The sequence below is a fragment of the Hemitrygon akajei genome, unplaced genomic scaffold (genome assembly GCF_048418815.1).
Source record: "Hemitrygon akajei unplaced genomic scaffold, sHemAka1.3 Scf000061, whole genome shotgun sequence".
Taxonomy (NCBI): domain Eukaryota; kingdom Metazoa; phylum Chordata; class Chondrichthyes; order Myliobatiformes; family Dasyatidae; genus Hemitrygon; species Hemitrygon akajei.
In genome coordinates this window covers 2,883,986-2,901,618 of record NW_027331947.1, presented here as the reverse complement: position 1 = coordinate 2,901,618, position 17,633 = coordinate 2,883,986, and the positions used below count along the sequence as shown (strand labels likewise).

The 17,633-nt window shown below is 44.3% G+C and overlaps 2 non-coding genes across 2 annotated transcripts; one reads left to right on the top strand and one right to left on the bottom strand.

The window, feature by feature from the left end:
- The first annotated feature begins 296 nt into the window (after positions 1-296).
- trnae-cuc (transfer RNA glutamic acid (anticodon CUC)) lies at positions 297-368 on the top strand. Its single transcript has one exon. It is a non-coding gene; the product is annotated as a tRNA-Glu (tRNA).
- A 3,931-nt stretch (positions 369-4,299) lies between these two features.
- trnas-uga (transfer RNA serine (anticodon UGA)) lies at positions 4,300-4,381 on the bottom strand. Its single transcript has one exon. It is a non-coding gene; the product is annotated as a tRNA-Ser (tRNA).
- Between the last annotated feature and the right edge of the window lie 13,252 nt (positions 4,382-17,633).

Genomic DNA, 17,633 nt, shown 5'->3' with positions numbered 1-17,633 from the left:
ATTGTCTGTAAGACCTCGCACAGTTATTTCGAGCTTTGTTGAGACAGCACCTGCGATATTCAGCACATATGTCTTTATAAAGACACCGGAGAACGAGTGTTTCCCACTGATTCATTCAGAGTCCAGAGTGTTCCTCAACCAGAAGCACTGGGTGAACACGCGGTCTGCAAAGTGCTGAGCAGTAGATTCGTGACAATATTTATTACATTTATTCATTATTATTAATCTATAGGTTTTTGCTTCATATTTTGCTGGTTAGGCAGTTGTCTATTGCTGTAGTCAGAACTTTATCAGCTTCCCTGGTGGTCTAGTGGTTAGGATTCGGCGCTCTCACCGCCGCGGCCCGGGTTCGATTCCCGGTCAGGGAATTGAGATATTGCCTGCTGTCATTTAATGTGTTTATTTTAAATAATTTTGTGTATTAACTTGCTTCCACAACAACCCGATTCCTGTCTATGCTTAACCTGCATCCGCCTGATTCAGCACCGTAAAACCACAAAATATATGAGCAGAACATGACATTGAGAAAAATACCGCAGGTGCTGTCTCAATAAAGCTCGAAATAACTGTGCGAGGTCTTACAGACAATAACTTGCAATCGATACAATGTAGATTTGATCTTCTTCACTCCTCACTGCACCTCAATCCACTCAGAGATGCTGTCTCTCTGTAGAAGAGGGTGACCATACATTTCCCATATTGGACTCTGGTCCTACTCACTCAGTTTGCCGACATCACCTTGACTGATCTGCCCGGGGTCATCACTGCTCAAATCTCACTGAGTATTGTCAGGTCCGGTCGGGTTTATTGCCGTGTGCACAGGGACGGTGAGGGACAGGTACAATGAAACACTTGCAGCGTCATTGCAGGCTCGAAAAGACAGACAGTACGCAGAACATAAATTGTACAATTCTGCATCATTAACAAACGTTATATATAAATCTTTTGCCAGTTTCAGACTTGCAAATGATTCCTCAGGCAAACTGATGACATAGATTGCGAACTATTATATCCACGGGGGAGCATCCAGGCCCAGGAAAGGCCTGTTTATTCCTTTTCTTTAAACAGACATACAACAGAGAGAAGGGAGAGACTCTAGTCCTATTCAACCAGCCCTGGCATTCAATAAGATCAGGCTGGCCCAGACTTTTTCGCAATCCTCCCCCCTCCCCATACCGCAGTTGCCAGTCAAAAGTCGGCCGGTGTCCCCCAGTAAATCTTCAACCGTCTCCCCCGGTGAGAGGAGATAAACTTCTGTCGCCCGCCTTTATTTCAACGCCCTGACAGTGCCCCCAGCTTCGATCAGAAGCATGTGGATATGAATGTTATATAATGGGACATTGTTCTGAGTTTTGCTCAGTATTGACGGGACTTTGGGGAGGCAGAAGCAGTCAGAGTCTGTGGGAGGGAACAACTCTTGGGTGAAACCCTTTCCGCAATTGGATAACACATTGGATTGACATCTGCATACACGAATGGGAGCTAGGTAGTTGCACGTAGTTTGACGAGATTGGTTGATGTCGGACCATGACACCGCGTCAGTGGCAATTGGCGAGGTTGATTTGACGGAAGGTCAGCGAACCGATTTGTCTATGGCAATAGGCGGGATCGCTCGTTAGACAAGAGAGCAATGGGGAGTCTGTACAGTGAGTGATGTGAAACGGCGAAAGCTTTTCGCGTTCAGAGGCCGTGCTGCCCACTTCAGAGAATCAGTCACAATCTCAATCTCCCCTCTCCCAGCCGCGGCTGAACAACATATCTTACTGCATATGGAAATATTTTTATAAGTTGACAATTCAAGTGTTTTCAGCTAACCTAAATTTCACATGGTGGTCGTGTCATAACTGAGCACTGACCCAAAGTACAGGAGCAGATTTGTTTAAAAAATCGCTACTCCTTCATGTCATATTACCTGTTCTCCCCGACATTTCAGCACCAGTTTACACCCACTCCCCTGCTCTCCACCCGAGCTGTCTTGTAAAGGAAAATCTATAAACGTCCCACTGCATTCACGCAGTCCTTTCACTGAACACGAATATTGATAGCTAAGCGTTCGCTTCAACTTGTGAGGAAAGTGTGGGAGTGAGGGAGTGAGATGTGGAGAGAGAGGAGAGAGAGAGAGAGAGAGAGAGAGAGAGAGAGAGAGAGAGAGAGAGAGAGAGAGAGAGAGAGAGAGAGAGAGAGAGAGAGAGAGAGAGAGAGAGAGAGAGAGAGAGAGAAGGAGAGAATGTGTGTATGGGTGTGTTAGAGAGAGAGGAACATGGAATTGAGGCAGGGGAGAGAGTCACATCGTAGACAGAACAAGGGAGATTTGAAAGGCAGTTAGAGAGAGAGAGTTACACGGCAATTTATCAATTTCATGTTCACTTTCGGCCACTATTTTCCTCCCAGTGTTTTCTTGACCACCAGAGTAACTCACCTCACCGACAAAACGAATTGGATCTTTCCGTCCCTTCATTTAAACTCGAACGCTGCAGGACTCGTAAGTATTCTTACCGTTTGTACTGAGGAGGAGAAATGGTTCATGCGTTTACAAATTGCCCTTTAACAGAGGGAGCAGGAGCACGTTATACTTATTGATGACATTCTCCCAGGTTCTTCAATTATAAAGGCAATTAACATTAAATTATTGCATTAATTCTTAAAATTCCAAAGTTAGTTCTGATTTGAATAGCAAACACGGGGAAATCTGCAGATGCTGGAAATTCAAACAACAACAGACACAAATTTTGTGTGTGTTGTTGTCTGATTTGGTCGCAAGGATTCTGCTCAGTGCGATTAATTGTCCGCTGTCTAACTTAAGGAAGTACGTTGGTGAACGAAGCGAGGCGCTCAGCATCCGTACAGTTGTAGAACACACCGGCACCAATCGCCCTGTTCCTACTCAGAATCTATTGTTAGACACTCGGTTGCAAAGTGAAAATATCGTAGCTAAAAAGGCTGTATTGGCATGTCGATTTGGCTAGTTTCCACCTGTCCCCACCTATCAGCAAGTGCATGTTTCATTGTGCTTGTGTGTACACATAGATGTGCGCATAAATAGAAATTTGAGTTCACTTTGACGTAATTTCCAATTGCGTATAATGCATGATCCCCTCGGTTAAATCCCTCACCAGATACAGATGAATTGAGTCACTGTCGGTTATTTTCGTGTAGTAGAACCTCAATATGTCGACCAGCATATGCGGGTGTGAGGGGCGTGTGGTGGAAGAAATTTTCAGCGTTTTGCGTTGAAATACTGAACCAGGACCTCCTAATCTGGTATATATTCTCAGCTAAGAAATGCTGCGAGAATTGAACTGACAGAAATATGGGATGTCAACTCCACAAATTCTCGAATCTCCCCAGCTGAGGGAATAGAATTTATTGAAGAACGTGTTACCGGCTCCAGATCTGTGCTGGATATGGTACCAGAACTCAGTACCTCGAAATCCATGTCGTTAAAGAAAATCGAACCGGGAAAGTACCGCGTTGAACAGAGAATCAGAATCAGGTTTATTATCTCCGGCAGATAATGGGAAATTTGTTAACTTAGCAGCAGCAATTCAATGCAATACATAATCTAGCAGAGAGAGAAAATAATAATAATAACAACAAATGAAATAAAACATAATAGTAAATACACAAGTAAATCAATTACTTATATTGAATAGATTATGAAAAATATTCAAAAACAGAAATACTGTATATTAATAAAGTGAGGTAGTGTTCTAAGCTTCAAAGTCTATTCGTGATTCTGATTGCAGTCGGGAAGAAGCTGTTCCTGAACCGCTGAACGTGTGTTTCTGTCTCATAACCTTAGACACCCAAGGTCAACCCCAATATCCGGTGCTATCTGTGTCGACGTTGCTCCTTTGCAGATTGGAAGAATTTTTATCGGCAGTGTCATGACGGTCTATTATCGCCCCTCATTTATGGGCTGTCCTTACTGTGAGAGGCTGATGACGTGAATTGCCGGACAGCGGGTTGCAATGAGAATATTTAGGCTGCAATTGGTTCGTTCAGTGAGGGCGGAAACTGGACAAAAGTGTTTATTTTGAATAAACAGGAATGCAGGAATGTGTGAGGTCATGTACTTCGTTGGGATTAAAATAAAGGACGATCGGTTGCGGTGAGACTGTCAAAGGAAATTGTTCACGAAACAGAGATGGCGAGCCGATGGATCAGGTATTTTGCAAGGCAACTGCAGATTGTCAACTGAACACATTTTGGGCCAGCGCTCAGACAGGCCAGCGCTCAGACAACATCCAGGGTGTTAAATTTTATTGACACACTACACGCTGCTGCTTGTAGTGTGAGCGCTGCGAGCAGGGTTCGAACCTGCGCAGGGAATCCCCATTGGATTTCAAGTCCAACGCCTTAACCACTCGGCCATCGCAGCTCCATCAATGTTCAGCACCTACCGTAGCACTGCACCTGAAGTGAGGGTTGTACTTGATTTATTTTCGGTAACGGAAATGGTGAATCGATCATGCTTTGGGCTTGTCTTGCAGCCAGTGGCACAGGGAACATTTCGCTCGTAGAGGAAAGAATAAATTCAACTAAATACCAACAAATTCTGGAAGCAAAGATCACACCGTCTGTAAAAAAGCTGAAGATGAAAAGAGGATGGCTTCTACAACAGGATAATGATCCTAAACACACCTCAAAATCCACAAAGGACTACTACAAGAGGTACAAGCTGAAGATTTTGCCATGGCCCTCACAATCCCCCGACTTAAACATCATCAAAAATCTGTGGACAGACCTCAAAAGAGCAGTGCATGCAAGATGGCCCAAGCATCTCACAGAGCGAGAAGCCTTTTGCAAGGAATAATGGACGCATATCCTCCAAACAAAAATTGAAACTCTTAGCTGGCTACAGAAAGCCTTTACAAGGTGTGATACTTGCCAAAGGGGGTGTAACTAAGTACTGACCATGCAGGTGGCCCAAACCTTTGCTTCGGCCCCTTTTCCTTTTATCTTATTTTGAAACTGTAAAAGATGGAAATTTAAAAAAAAGTAACATTGCTTAAAATATTAAAGAAATGTGTCATCTTTAACTTTATGCCTTTTGGAAATCAGGTCATCTTTTACTTGCTTAGCTATTGACAGGAACAGAAATTTTGAGCTTCGTTGCCCAAATCTTTGTATCCCACCGTATCCTTCCTTCCAATGTGCATCACCGTACCACACGATGATCTATTTGACAAATCTTCTCCCATTCTCCTCAACTGTCTTTGATCTTCAATGTGTTTGAATCTTTTGAGTTTTTGAACACGTTGAAGTCAGGCTACCTTTCTTATATTTTCTTTTCTTTAGCCTCCCTTCCTTCTTTCAGAGTGGAGTGACAATCCCAATTTTCCAACCATCAGGATCTATTCTAGAATGTAATGATACGTGAAGGAGTACTATTATTGCCTCGAGAATCTTCTGTTCCCACGTTTAGAACCCGGGGGTGTAGTCCAACTGGTCCCGTTGACATACAGCTTCAGGGCTTTCAGCTTCACAGGCACCTTCTCCAGAGCCGTAATATCCACTCTCACTGATGCCCTCTGACACATGTTTCTCGATGCCATTATGCTGGTGTCTTCCACAGAGCAGCCTGACGCAAAATATTTATTTAGTTCGTCCCTTTTCTTTTCATCCCTCTTCCGTGTCATTTTCCAGCTTTCTGATACCCACACTCGCATCCCTATTATCCTTCATATGTCTGAAAAAATTGTATTTTCTCTATTATTAGCCATTTATGTTTTGCTCTCATCAAATTTTATTTGCTTTCTTTTGTATTTTCAAAGCATCCCAAACCTCTAGCTTCCCACTAATGTTTGCTATATTATAAACCCTCATTTTTGCCTTTATTCTGTCTTTACTTTCCAGTATCATCCACTGTTGCCTCATCCTTCCTGTCGAATATTTATTCTTATTTGTGATGCATCTATTCTGCGCCTTTCCAATTGCCCCTAGAACACCAGCCCTGCTGGATCTTCCGTTAACCCTGCTGGTTCCCCTTTGCAATCGACTTGGCCAGCCCTAGACTTAGGTCGCTGTTGTTTTCTGCGAGTGACAGGGTCGAGGACTGTTATCGTCCCTGACTTTTTTCTCTTCGAATGACGTGGTCGGGAACTGTTATTGCTGTTGTGTTTCCATGCGAGTGACGGGGTCGAGGATTGTTATCGTCCCTGACTTTTTTCTCTTCGAATGACGTGGTCGGGAACTGTTATTGCTGTTGTGTTTCCATGCGAGTGACGGGGTCGAGGACTGTTATCGTCCCTGACTTTTTTCTGCCAGTGATGTTTTGGGGGACTGCTATTGTCGCTATTATTATTATTATTATTATTATTATTATTATTATTATTATTATTATTATTATTATTATTATTATTATTGTTATTATTATTTGCTGCGGGGGAGTAGACAGTTTGGGGTTTGTGAGATTTGTATCATTTCCTTTTTCGTGCCGGGGTTGATGTCTGTCCTTACATCAACACCCATGGCCTGTCTGTATTCAGTTGTTGTCCAGAGCAGACAAATATCAGAGTTGTATTGTACATGCAGGCTTTGAGAATAATATTAACCGTTTGCACCTTTCTCTTCTCCTCACTCGTGCCACTGCAGTTCCACTTACTGCATGGAATACTCATACGTCTAATTTTAGATTCTCGCTCTCAGACTGCAGGATAAAATCGATCACATTACAAGCACTGCCTCTGAAGCATTCCTGTATACTAATTCCTGGTCAAAGCACAACACAGCACACAATCCGCAACTGCCTTTTCCTAATGGGCTCAACCACAATGTACTCTAAAGAACCATTCAGTGGGCATTCCCAAACTACCTGCATGTTGAGATCCTACAATGACCATCGTAATATTGCCATTTTCACATGCCTTGTGCATCTCCCGTTGTCATTTGTACTCAAAGTCGACTGCTAGAGGCCCGCATATAACTCCCATACTCTGATCCCATGTTAACTCTCATAAGGATTTTTTTTTTTTAATTTCTGTACATCACTATAAATTACAATAAATAAAATAAATAAAAAAAATTAAAAAGGGAATTGTTAGGGAGAGTTCATGCGTTCATGTGTTGAGAAACGTCTAAGCTGAGCAGAAAAAGCGGCTCTTAATAAAAATGTGATTTTCTATTTTCAGACTCCACTACATCCACCACCCCACGCCACACTCCCCCACTCCCCACCCCCGTGGGTAGAAATATGTAGAGGGCATGTTTGGTCTGGTGATGATTCTGAATAATGCACCCAGCCTTCTTTTGGCACCGTATTGAGAACATGATATTGGCGAGGCGTGCCCGTCACTACAGCACTCTGCCCCTTCTTTCGATCCTACGCATTGGAGCCCCGCCCCACTCCAGACTGTGACGAAACGACTGACAATGCTGTCCAGGTACGCCCAGAGAAATGCATTTGATTCTTCGACAGCACTCTAAGTTTCATTAATGAACAATTATGACGTCTGCACATTGACCGCGTCACAATGTTGGGACCAGGATGGATCCGCTGAGATGTCGACACCCAGGAACCTGAGGATATTCACCCAGAAGACCAGAAGATCATAAGACAATGGAGCAAAAGTCGGCCATTCGGCCCATCGAGGTTGCTCCGCCATTTCATCATGAGCTGACCCAATCTCCCCTTTAGTCCCATTCCCCCGCCTTCTCACCATAACCTTTGATGCCCTGACTACTCAGAAACTTATCAATCTCTGCCTTAAATACACCCAGTGACCCGGCCTCCACTGCCGCCCGTGGCAACAAATTCCATAGATTCACCGTTCTGAACCTCCAGTGAGGATTTGCGTTTGTTCACCTGACGCATTCTCCCTGGAGTACAATTAATTCCCTGGTCTTACTAAAATTGTTGAGAAGGTTGTTGCTTCGACTCCACCCAACCAGCATATCAATATGATGCTGAGACGCCTATTGGTGTCATTAGAAACGGGATTGCCTGCAGAGTCAACGTAAACGATGTGTTCCTTCAAGTTCCGAGTGCAGCATGGGTAGCAGGGAGTGTCGCTGCCTCCTCGATGCTACACCCGTCCCAGTCATTGATCAGCAGTACAGTCAACGCAATGGCTTTTCTTCCGGAGTACCCGGTGTGAGAGACTGTGAGTAATCTGTCCTGGGTCGTTACTGAAATGGTTCTGTGTCTACAGAATGGAGCAGCAAGTGGCGTCACGGGGAACGACGTTCTTCAGAAAGGGTTTGCACATTTCACTGCAAACGCAGGATGGGCTGAGACTGTCACTTTCACGTGATTGGTTTCAGCTCGGTATGTTGTCAGACATTCCTGGTATTCGTCTCAGGGTTGGCTTGTAATTACTGATCACATCCATAGACTCCAAACAGAACACAACCTAGTCGCGGTGTGAAGGCTTGCCTGGCTCAGTAACCTGGAGAGCGAAGCTGGCTGGAGTTAGGAGTTGATGCTTTGGCTCTTGGTAGGGTCACTCATGCCAAACAAGTCAAATGGCAGAGGGCAGACTGAGAGTACTCACCGCTCCCACAATTTCGAGGGTTCAGCTCAGAGATATCAAGCCGAACTGGTCAAAGAAATCTACAGTGAAACGAAAATGAAAAGTCCGTCTACATATGAATCCGCCGGTATTTCTGAATCGCTACCCGGGACTTGGCAGGGAATTGCGCAAACCGAGAGGAAGCTACTGACACGATGAATCAATCCCTGAACGTCGCCGACTGACAGGGGTGGAGGATCTTCATCGCTGCCCCGAAAAGCCAGCGGCGAGACTGGCAGTAAGTTATAAAATTAGTCAGCTCCGCCCTGGGGACAGGCCTCCGTTGTGCCCAGGACATCTTCATGTAGCGGTGCCTCAGAGAGGCGGCGACCGTCATTAAGGACTTCATCACCCAGGACATTCCTCTTCTCACTGTTACCATCAGGAATGAGGTGCAGAAGCCTAAAGCCACACACTCAGTGATTCAGGAACCAATTCTTCCTCTCCACCATCCAATGTCTAAATGGACATTGAACCTATGAACACTGCATCACTCTTTTATCTGTTTTGCTCTATTTTTAATTTAACAATTTAATATACATATATTTACTCTAATTCAATATTTGATTGATTTTTATTTCTATATTTATCACGTATTGATTGTACTGCTGCCGCTAATTTAACAGTTTTCTCGATAGACGTCCCAGATATTAAACCCGAATCTGATTCTGATTCTGAAGTAAGTCACATCCGTAAGACAGATGTTGGTGAAGATCAGAACTGAGACTCTCAATCTGGATCAGCAGAAAATGAGTTCAGTGGTAAAATACCACCTCTCGAAATCCCAGGCGTTTGGCACAACAATGTGACTGGAGTGAGCAGTTTCGCTTGTCACTTAATTTCTGCCCGCACCGATTCTGAAACCTGTGAAATGTATAAGCAAATATTCTATGCAATGAATATTCTATCCTATGAGATATATAAGCCGATATTATATACAAGTTAGAGGTACTTCTGTCCTGGTCGGGAAACGGGAAGAGGTTAAACTATATAAGTTCACTTGCCAGTTTCCTGTTCTTCCACATTAATGTCTACAGCGCTCATCAACATGCAGACCCATCGTTTTGTAAAGACTGCTGCGCTGTTTCCATTTTACACATATTTCCACAACAGAGTGTAACAGCAACACAGTCTCCCAACTCCTACACTGACCTCCTGAGGCCAGCGTGCCGAACACCTTTCCCACAGTCTCTCTGCACATGAGACGGGTTTCAGCAAACTATGCCCTTCTCCGACTCCCTCTCCCTGCTGATTTGCACTCTCCAGTGCTCTAACCCTCACAGAATAAATACTCAGCTGGTTTGACATTCCAAAATGTGAAACCTCAAACTTACCTGCCTTGAAAACTATTTCCAATTCCTCCTTCGGTGTTTCGGTGTAGCCAATTATCTCGTGCGTCAATGCAAATCTCGTGAAGCAAATCGCTGATAATATCCAATAACGGGGCTCGTCCGGGATTTGAACCCGGGACCTCTCGCATATCCTTTTTTTCACCCGCAGCGAGAATCATACCACTACAGCAACGAGCCCACATTCGCAGATTGCGTCACAACTGAACTCCGAAGCCATTTAAAGTTAATTGGTGGGAAACCCATTGTCCTCTCCGTTGTTGAGAAGATAGCCTGATGTCGACATATGTTGGGCCCGTATTGCTTTGAGATTACAAGAGTATCCGTTACTTGATTCAGTCAAAATAGGAATATAACGGACTCTGATGTAATGCACGTCAAAATGCGTTTGCCAATGGCAAGGATCCAAACAAGACACGCTTGTTTAAATCTCAATTCTGAGTATATTTTTCTCGCATAGGATGATGCTTCTGAGCAATTCCCTACCGCGGCGGCAGGTGGGCGGTGGACTGCTGGACGGTGTATAATTAAAATTATTTCAGACGGGTGTACAGAAGTATTTGTTCCCTGAACAGCGGAGACGTTTGATAAATGACGCACAATAGGAACTTTATTCAGGACGAATTTTCACACGTCGATGCTGGCTGGCCTGCTGAGTCCCTCCAGCATGTTGTATGTGTTTCGCAAGTTCTTCTCACATTCTGTTGAGATATTGTGGTTATCCTTTCACTGACAAGCATTGTTCCAACACGTGACCTTCCAACTCATGTCGCGTCACCTTCCAAATTTACTATCTGTATTTACCTCTTTCCGGTGCATCTAAGTCGAAACTCACAAGAGGATTTCCATTCAAACTGCACAGCCTATCATCCACTTTCCCCTACTCCACGTCGGGTATGATTGCCATCTCCGATGACATCACCACATTTCTGTTTGGGTAAAAACCGGTATGGAGCTGAAATGAGAGAGAGTGTGCAAATGATGATTCATATCTTGTTGACAGTCAAGGGGGAAGGAGAAGATCGTGAAAGACAACAGGATGGGGATATTTGCTTAATCACAGAAACTTTCCTTCAGCAAAACCGGGTGTAAAATGAAGAAAGCAATGTGAGGAAGAACGCCGAATTGTCATAGACGGGTTTGGAAACTACCTCTCCAGTGGAAACTACGACCTGAACACAAAGTCTTACATCACTAATCTACCCTGGCCATGGTGGTGAACTTGTGGTTAATTTCATTGCTGCAGCCAATCAAAGGATTAATGTGCTTTCAAGTTTCTGGGGATGGGGTCGGAGATTTATTTTCCCAGCTTGCTGCTGTTGTTTAGAAGGAGGCGTTGTCTGTTTTGACAGAGAAGCTCAGACTAGAATTAAATGGACTTGGTGCTAACAGTTAGGATTAGTCTAGTTTAGGATTATGTTCAGAGAAGACGAGATGTTTTGAAAGATCCTTCCGACGGTGTTGGCTACCGTTCCAGTCAACATGTCATTTGTTGACGGTGTTAACAAATTTTACACAATTAGTTTCGCATTATCGTTGTTTGAAATACGCTCAACAGAGTGATACTTCTCAAAGTTTCACAGTGGGACTAGGCAAGATAGACGGCAACACAGCGTCCTCACACCTCAGACTGAACTCTGTCATCTCCAACCCTATCGGGCTGTCATCGCCCAACGTTCTTCCTTGAACAATAGCCATGCTTCCGGATTCCGGTGAGGATACTTTGCGTCTCAATCAGGACCAACCCAGCGCCCGTTGCTGATGAAAGGGAAACGTGGGTTAAAACTTCTTTTCCAATAGTTAAGAAGTTCAAATGTTTCCTCTGCTGCGGCCTGACCTGTGAATGTGAAGCACACTTCGCCTTCCAATCAGCAGTTGGGGGAAGCTCTGACGTGTTGTTTATGAGCTTGTCTTCCTAAATACATCACAGACAACAAATATAAATTTAAATGTTGCGTGAAACGAAGACACGAGATGAGGTTATGCTCCCCAAGAAGGCGGAGTAATCCGGTCATTTTATACGCGGCGCCGGACACTTCGAAATCGATGCATGTAGCCATGAGCTTCAGGTTAGCTACTGTTACCGGTCTCGAGCGTGCAATCTTCTGATAGTCTCACATCAAGAGCCGAAATCAGACGCCTTATCCATTAGGCCACATGGTCAGATTGTTTAGAAATGGCCAAGGGTCTTTAGCTGCCGTGTTATCGTGATTGCCCAAGTCATGAAAAGTTACTATTTTAGAATCAGGTGGTGAATTCCTATAACAGCCGTTTACTTTAATTCAAACAGCGTGATAAGGAAACAACTGGACATTGTTAATTCAAAAGAATTTTATCTTTTTCCACTATACAGAATACTCACAGGTTCTCTGAGTTACTGTGCATAGAATAGAACACTTATGTTCAACATGACCATAAAGTCTATGGGGGCTATGATAACTACTTGCATTCTACTGTGGTTGGCCCATATACTTCCAACCCTTCCTTATCCATGTCAGTGAATACCATTAGGCATGGACATGCAACATCAATAGAAATAGAGCATAAAGCAAACGTGTGGACCATAAACAGAGATTGTGTGTGCTCCAAAGAAATACAGACCCTGAATAACCAACGAGGTGGTGGTGAAGTTAAAGCGATGGACTGGTAATCCATTCTGCTTTGGAAACGTGCATCCGAATACCATTGGTGCCGTTAGCCATTTGTTTTGTGGGACCATCTCTTGCATTTTCACTTAAACCTCTTCAAATTTATCATTCAAATTCAGCTTCAAATTTATTGTCATTCAACCATAAACATGTATACATCTAAATGAATCAACTAATTATCTGGAACCAAACTGTGAAACACAAAATCTATATCACATAAAATATTGTTAACACAACAATATTAACAGAGGTTTGAATATATTCTGGAGACGTACAAGATGGCAAGCATACATATACAGTAGGACATATAGTTAAATATATATGTATATTTCTACAGACTTTGCCATATGTAATGATTAACGGATGTCAGCTGGGTGTTCAGAAGTCTCAAAGAGCGAGGAAGATGTTATTCAACCAAACAGTCCTTGATCTTATCCCTTGGTACGTTCCTCCTGACGGTATGAGGTCGATGATATTCTGGTTCAGCAGAACTAATGGGAGTTGCCTTTGATAATGTTGAGGTCTCTGTGAACGCAGCGCTTCTAGGATGTGGACGAAGGAGCCCTGATGATTCTCTCAGCGGTTCTCACACTCCATTACAATGTTCGTGTGCAGATGTTTTGCAATTCCCGTGTGAGACGGCTATGCACCTGCTTAGGACACTGCCGACTGTGTTCCGCTTACGTCTGGTTGGAATGGAGGCGGGAAGCTTCTCTTGCCTCAATCTCCCCTGGAACTCGAGGCAATTCGGTGCCCTCGTGACTAAACACGTGGTATTGAGGAACCATGTGAGATCACTTGTGATGTGCACCCCAGGAAACTCGGCCTCCTGACTCTCTGCAGAAAGGAGCGGTTGCTGTGCAGAAAGTAATGGTCCGGCAATTTTCCCTATTTGCCCCACACAGGGTCCGAGAGAAAACGTTGTCAGGCCCTGGGGATTCGCCCACCGTCATTTGCCTGAAGACAGCAAAATAGCTCATCCACTGTAATCTGCAGCGGGTCCATGGTCTCGCCACTGCTTTGTCTCACTCCTTACACGCTGTGACTGTCTCGCGAGTAAATACAGATGCCAAATAAAAATCACCCCCACCTTTTTTTGGTTCCATGCATAGAACATCATTCTGATCTTCCGGCGGACCAAGGTTATCCCCCGCAATCCTTCTGCTCCTAACATAACGGTAGAAGCACTTAGGATTCTCCTTTAGCTCGAGCAAACTCATGTCTTCTGAGTTAACATGTAGGGTTTTTTCATCCTGATTTCTTTCTCTTGAATTTCTCATCCTCCTCAAGGGCGTGATCTGGACCGGTATATTACCGTTTTGCACCTGAAATCAACTGTACCGCTTCCCGTATAGTAAGCATACAACAGTGACAAGTTTAGTGTTGATGCTGATGAAAGAATGTTGCTGATTACTTCAGTCCTCCTATTTGTCACGAATTTCTGTCAATAATACTAGCGGATGCGCGTCATTGATTGAAGAGAGATGATGGGAATACATAGCCCAGAAAGCAACACAGCAGTATTCCTTCAGATTCTCCTCTAAATGTATTATTTTACACACAATTTAGCTAATTTAATTGTATTGACCTATCCATACGGAATGTACTGATCCCCCTTGTTTAACTAATCTGTGAATGTACCGTCCGAATGCTCACTAACTAAGGCCAGATAAGACATCTTGAACCGAAGCATGGACAATCCACTCCACATGCTGTCCAAGTCGTTCATTTCCTCCATTGTTTAATGCTGCAGGTTCTAGTGTTGGCGGTCATTGTATCTCTCAAAATTCAGATACGGGCTTTCTCGAAGTAAATGTAAAGTGAAATTATAGTTTCCTATTGCAGGAGCTCAGTGAGTCAGAGAGTATCTCTGCAGGGGAAAGGGTAGACGTTGTAATAATTAATGTCCGAAACCCTTCCTCAAGCGGAGGGCGAACAGGTTCTGGAGCACACTACGAGAATGTGCACTGCGAGCCCAAATCACATTAGCCCCAAGGAGTCGCGTCTGGAAATTTATGGGACCAAGTGAGTGAAATATGGGCTAGGAGACGATGGACCGAATAACCTTAACTGCATCTTAAACATACCACTGTTTTACCACTGGCAAGCAGTCAGAAACCTCTAAAGTCACGATAGCGAGGACTGAGCAACAGGCACAGATAATCGAATGGATACACAGAAATGTGTCACAACAACGGCGACGGTCAGTGTGGGAACTGAGCAATGCTGAATTGGACGGGAGAATTAGGCTCATCGGGAATACATGGAGACAAGTAATATTTAGTTTCCCTTGTCGTTCTGTGCAAATTCTGAGTGAATATCTAACACTGATGAAGCGTGTCGAAGAGCCACTTGCCAAGCCAGCTTAGAAACATCGAAACATAGAAAGCCTACAGAGCAATACAGACCCTTCGGGCAACAAATCTGTGTCGAGCATGTCCTTACTTTAGAAATTACCTAGGGCTACCCATTGCCCTCTATTTTTTCTCAGCTCCATGTACCTATCTGGGAGTCTCTTAAAAGACCCTGTCATATCCACCTCCACCACCGTCGCCGGCAGCCCATTCGCGCATTCACCACTCTGCATAAAAAACAATATCGCTGACCTCTCCTTTGTACCTACCACTAGGCACCTTTCAACTGCACCCTTTTGTGTTAGCCATTTCAGCCCTGGAAAAAGATCAGGCTATCCACAAGATCATTGCCTCTCATCATCTTGTACACCCCCATCAGGTCACCCTTCAACCTCCGTCGATCGAAGGAGAAAAGGCCGAGTTCACTCAGACTATTCACATAAGGCATGCGGCCCAATCCAGGCAACATTATTGTAAAGCACCTCTGCACCCTTTCTATGGCTTACACATCTTTCCTGTAGTGAGGCGACCAGAAATGAGCACAGTACTCCAAGTGGACTCTGTCCAGCGTCCTATATAGCTGCAACATTACCTCCCGGCTCCTAATCTCAATCCCACGGTTGATGAAGGCCTTCTTAACCACAGAGTCAACATGCGTAGCAGCTTTGAGTGTCCTATGGACTCGGACTCAAAAATCTCTCTGATTCTCCACATTGCCAAGAGTCTTACCATTACAACTATATTCTGTCATCATATTGAACGACCATAATGACCCATCTGACACTTATCAGGGTGGACTCCGTCTGCCACTTCTTAGCCCAGTTTTGCATCCTATCAATGTCCCGCTGTACCCTCTGACAGCCCTCCACACTATCCAGAACACCCCAACCTTTGTGTCATCAGCAAATTTACTAACCCATCCCACCACTTCCTCATCCAGGTCATTTATATAAAAAATAACGAAGAGTAAGTGTCCTAGAAAAGATCCCTAAGGCACAAACTAGTCACCGGCCTCCATGTAGAATATGGCCCGTCTGCAACCACTCTTTGACTTCCGTGGCAAGCCAATTCGGAACACACTACGCAACATCCGATGGAATCCCATGCCTTCTTACATTCTGAAGGAGGCTTTCATGGGGAACCTTATCAAATGCCTTACTGAGATCCATACATATAACATGCTGTGCTCCACCTTCAGCACGTCTTTTGGTACATCCTCAATGAATTCAATCAGGCGAGTAAGGCAGGACCTGCACTTTACAAAGCCATGCTGTCTATCCCTAAGGGTATTATGTCTGTCCAAATGCGCATAAATCTTGCCACTCGGGATCTTTTCCAGCAACTTGCCCACTACTGAAGTCAGAATAACTGGTCTATAATTTCCTGGGTTATCTTCTCTCTCTTTGTTGAACAAGGGAACAACACATGCAACCCTTCAATTCTTCGGTACTTTTCCCTTCCCTATTGATAAAATGAACATAATTGCAAGAGGCTCATCAATCTCCTTCCTCGCTTCCCACGGTACCCTGGTGTATAGCTCATCCGTCCCTGATGCTTTCCGAAAAGCTCCAGTACATGCTCTTTCTTAACGTCTGTATGCTCAAGCGTTTCAATCCGCTGTAAGTCATCCCCGCAATTGCCAAGGCCTTTTCCCTTGAGTAATAGTGAAGCAAAGCGTTCATTAAGTACCTCCGCTAAATCCTCCGACTCCATGCACACGTTTTCTCTATCGCACCTGATTGGTCCTATTCTCTCTGGGCTCATCCTATTGCTCGTCACGTACTTGTAGAACGTCTAGGGATTTTCCTTCTCATGGACCGTTCTCACTCTCTTCATTCCATTGTTAAGCTCATTCAGAGCAACCCTGTAATTTTCTAGAACTCTAACAGCAGCCATTTTCCTGAACATTTCGTAAGCTTTTCTTTTCTTCTCAGTTATATTTTCTACTTACCTATTTTATGTACAATGTTTCTTTAACTCCACCAGCCGTTCCCTGTCTCAATGGAAGATTCCTATTCAGAACTCAATGCAAATATTCCCTGACTATTTGTCACGTTTCTACCATGCATTTCGCTGACAACATCTGCTCCCAATTTATGCTCCCAAGTTCCTGCCTACTAGCATCATAATTTCCGCTACCTCAATTAAACGTTTTCCCAAATTGTCTTTTCCTATCTCTCTCCAGCGCTACGGTGACTGAGCTAGTGTTGTAGTCACTACCTCCAAAATCTGCTTCCACCAAGATATCTGACACCTGACCAGATTCATTTCCCAATGCCAGATGAAGTATAACCTCTCCTCTAATTGGCCTATCCACCTTTTGCGTCAGGATTCCTTCCTGAAAACACACCCAATAAACTCAACCCAGCTAAACCCCTTGCGCAACGGAGATGCCCATCAATATTAGGAAGGTTAAAATCTCCGATCACGACACCCCGATTATTATTGCACCGTTCCAGATCCTGCCTCTCTGTCTGCTTCTTGATATCACTGTTACTATTGGGGGGGGGGGGGGTGATCTATAAAAACACCCAAAAGAGTTGTTGCTCCTTTCCTGTTTCTGACATCCACCCACACTGACTCAGTAGACCATGCATCCATGACTTTCTCCTTTTCTGCAGCCGTCACAATATCCCTAATGAACCATGCCACGCATCCACCTCTTTTGCCTCCCTCTCTGTTCTATTTGAAACACCTAAACCCCGGCACACTCAGCAGCCATTCCTGTTCCTGAGACATCCAGGTCGCTGTAATGGTCAGAATGTCACA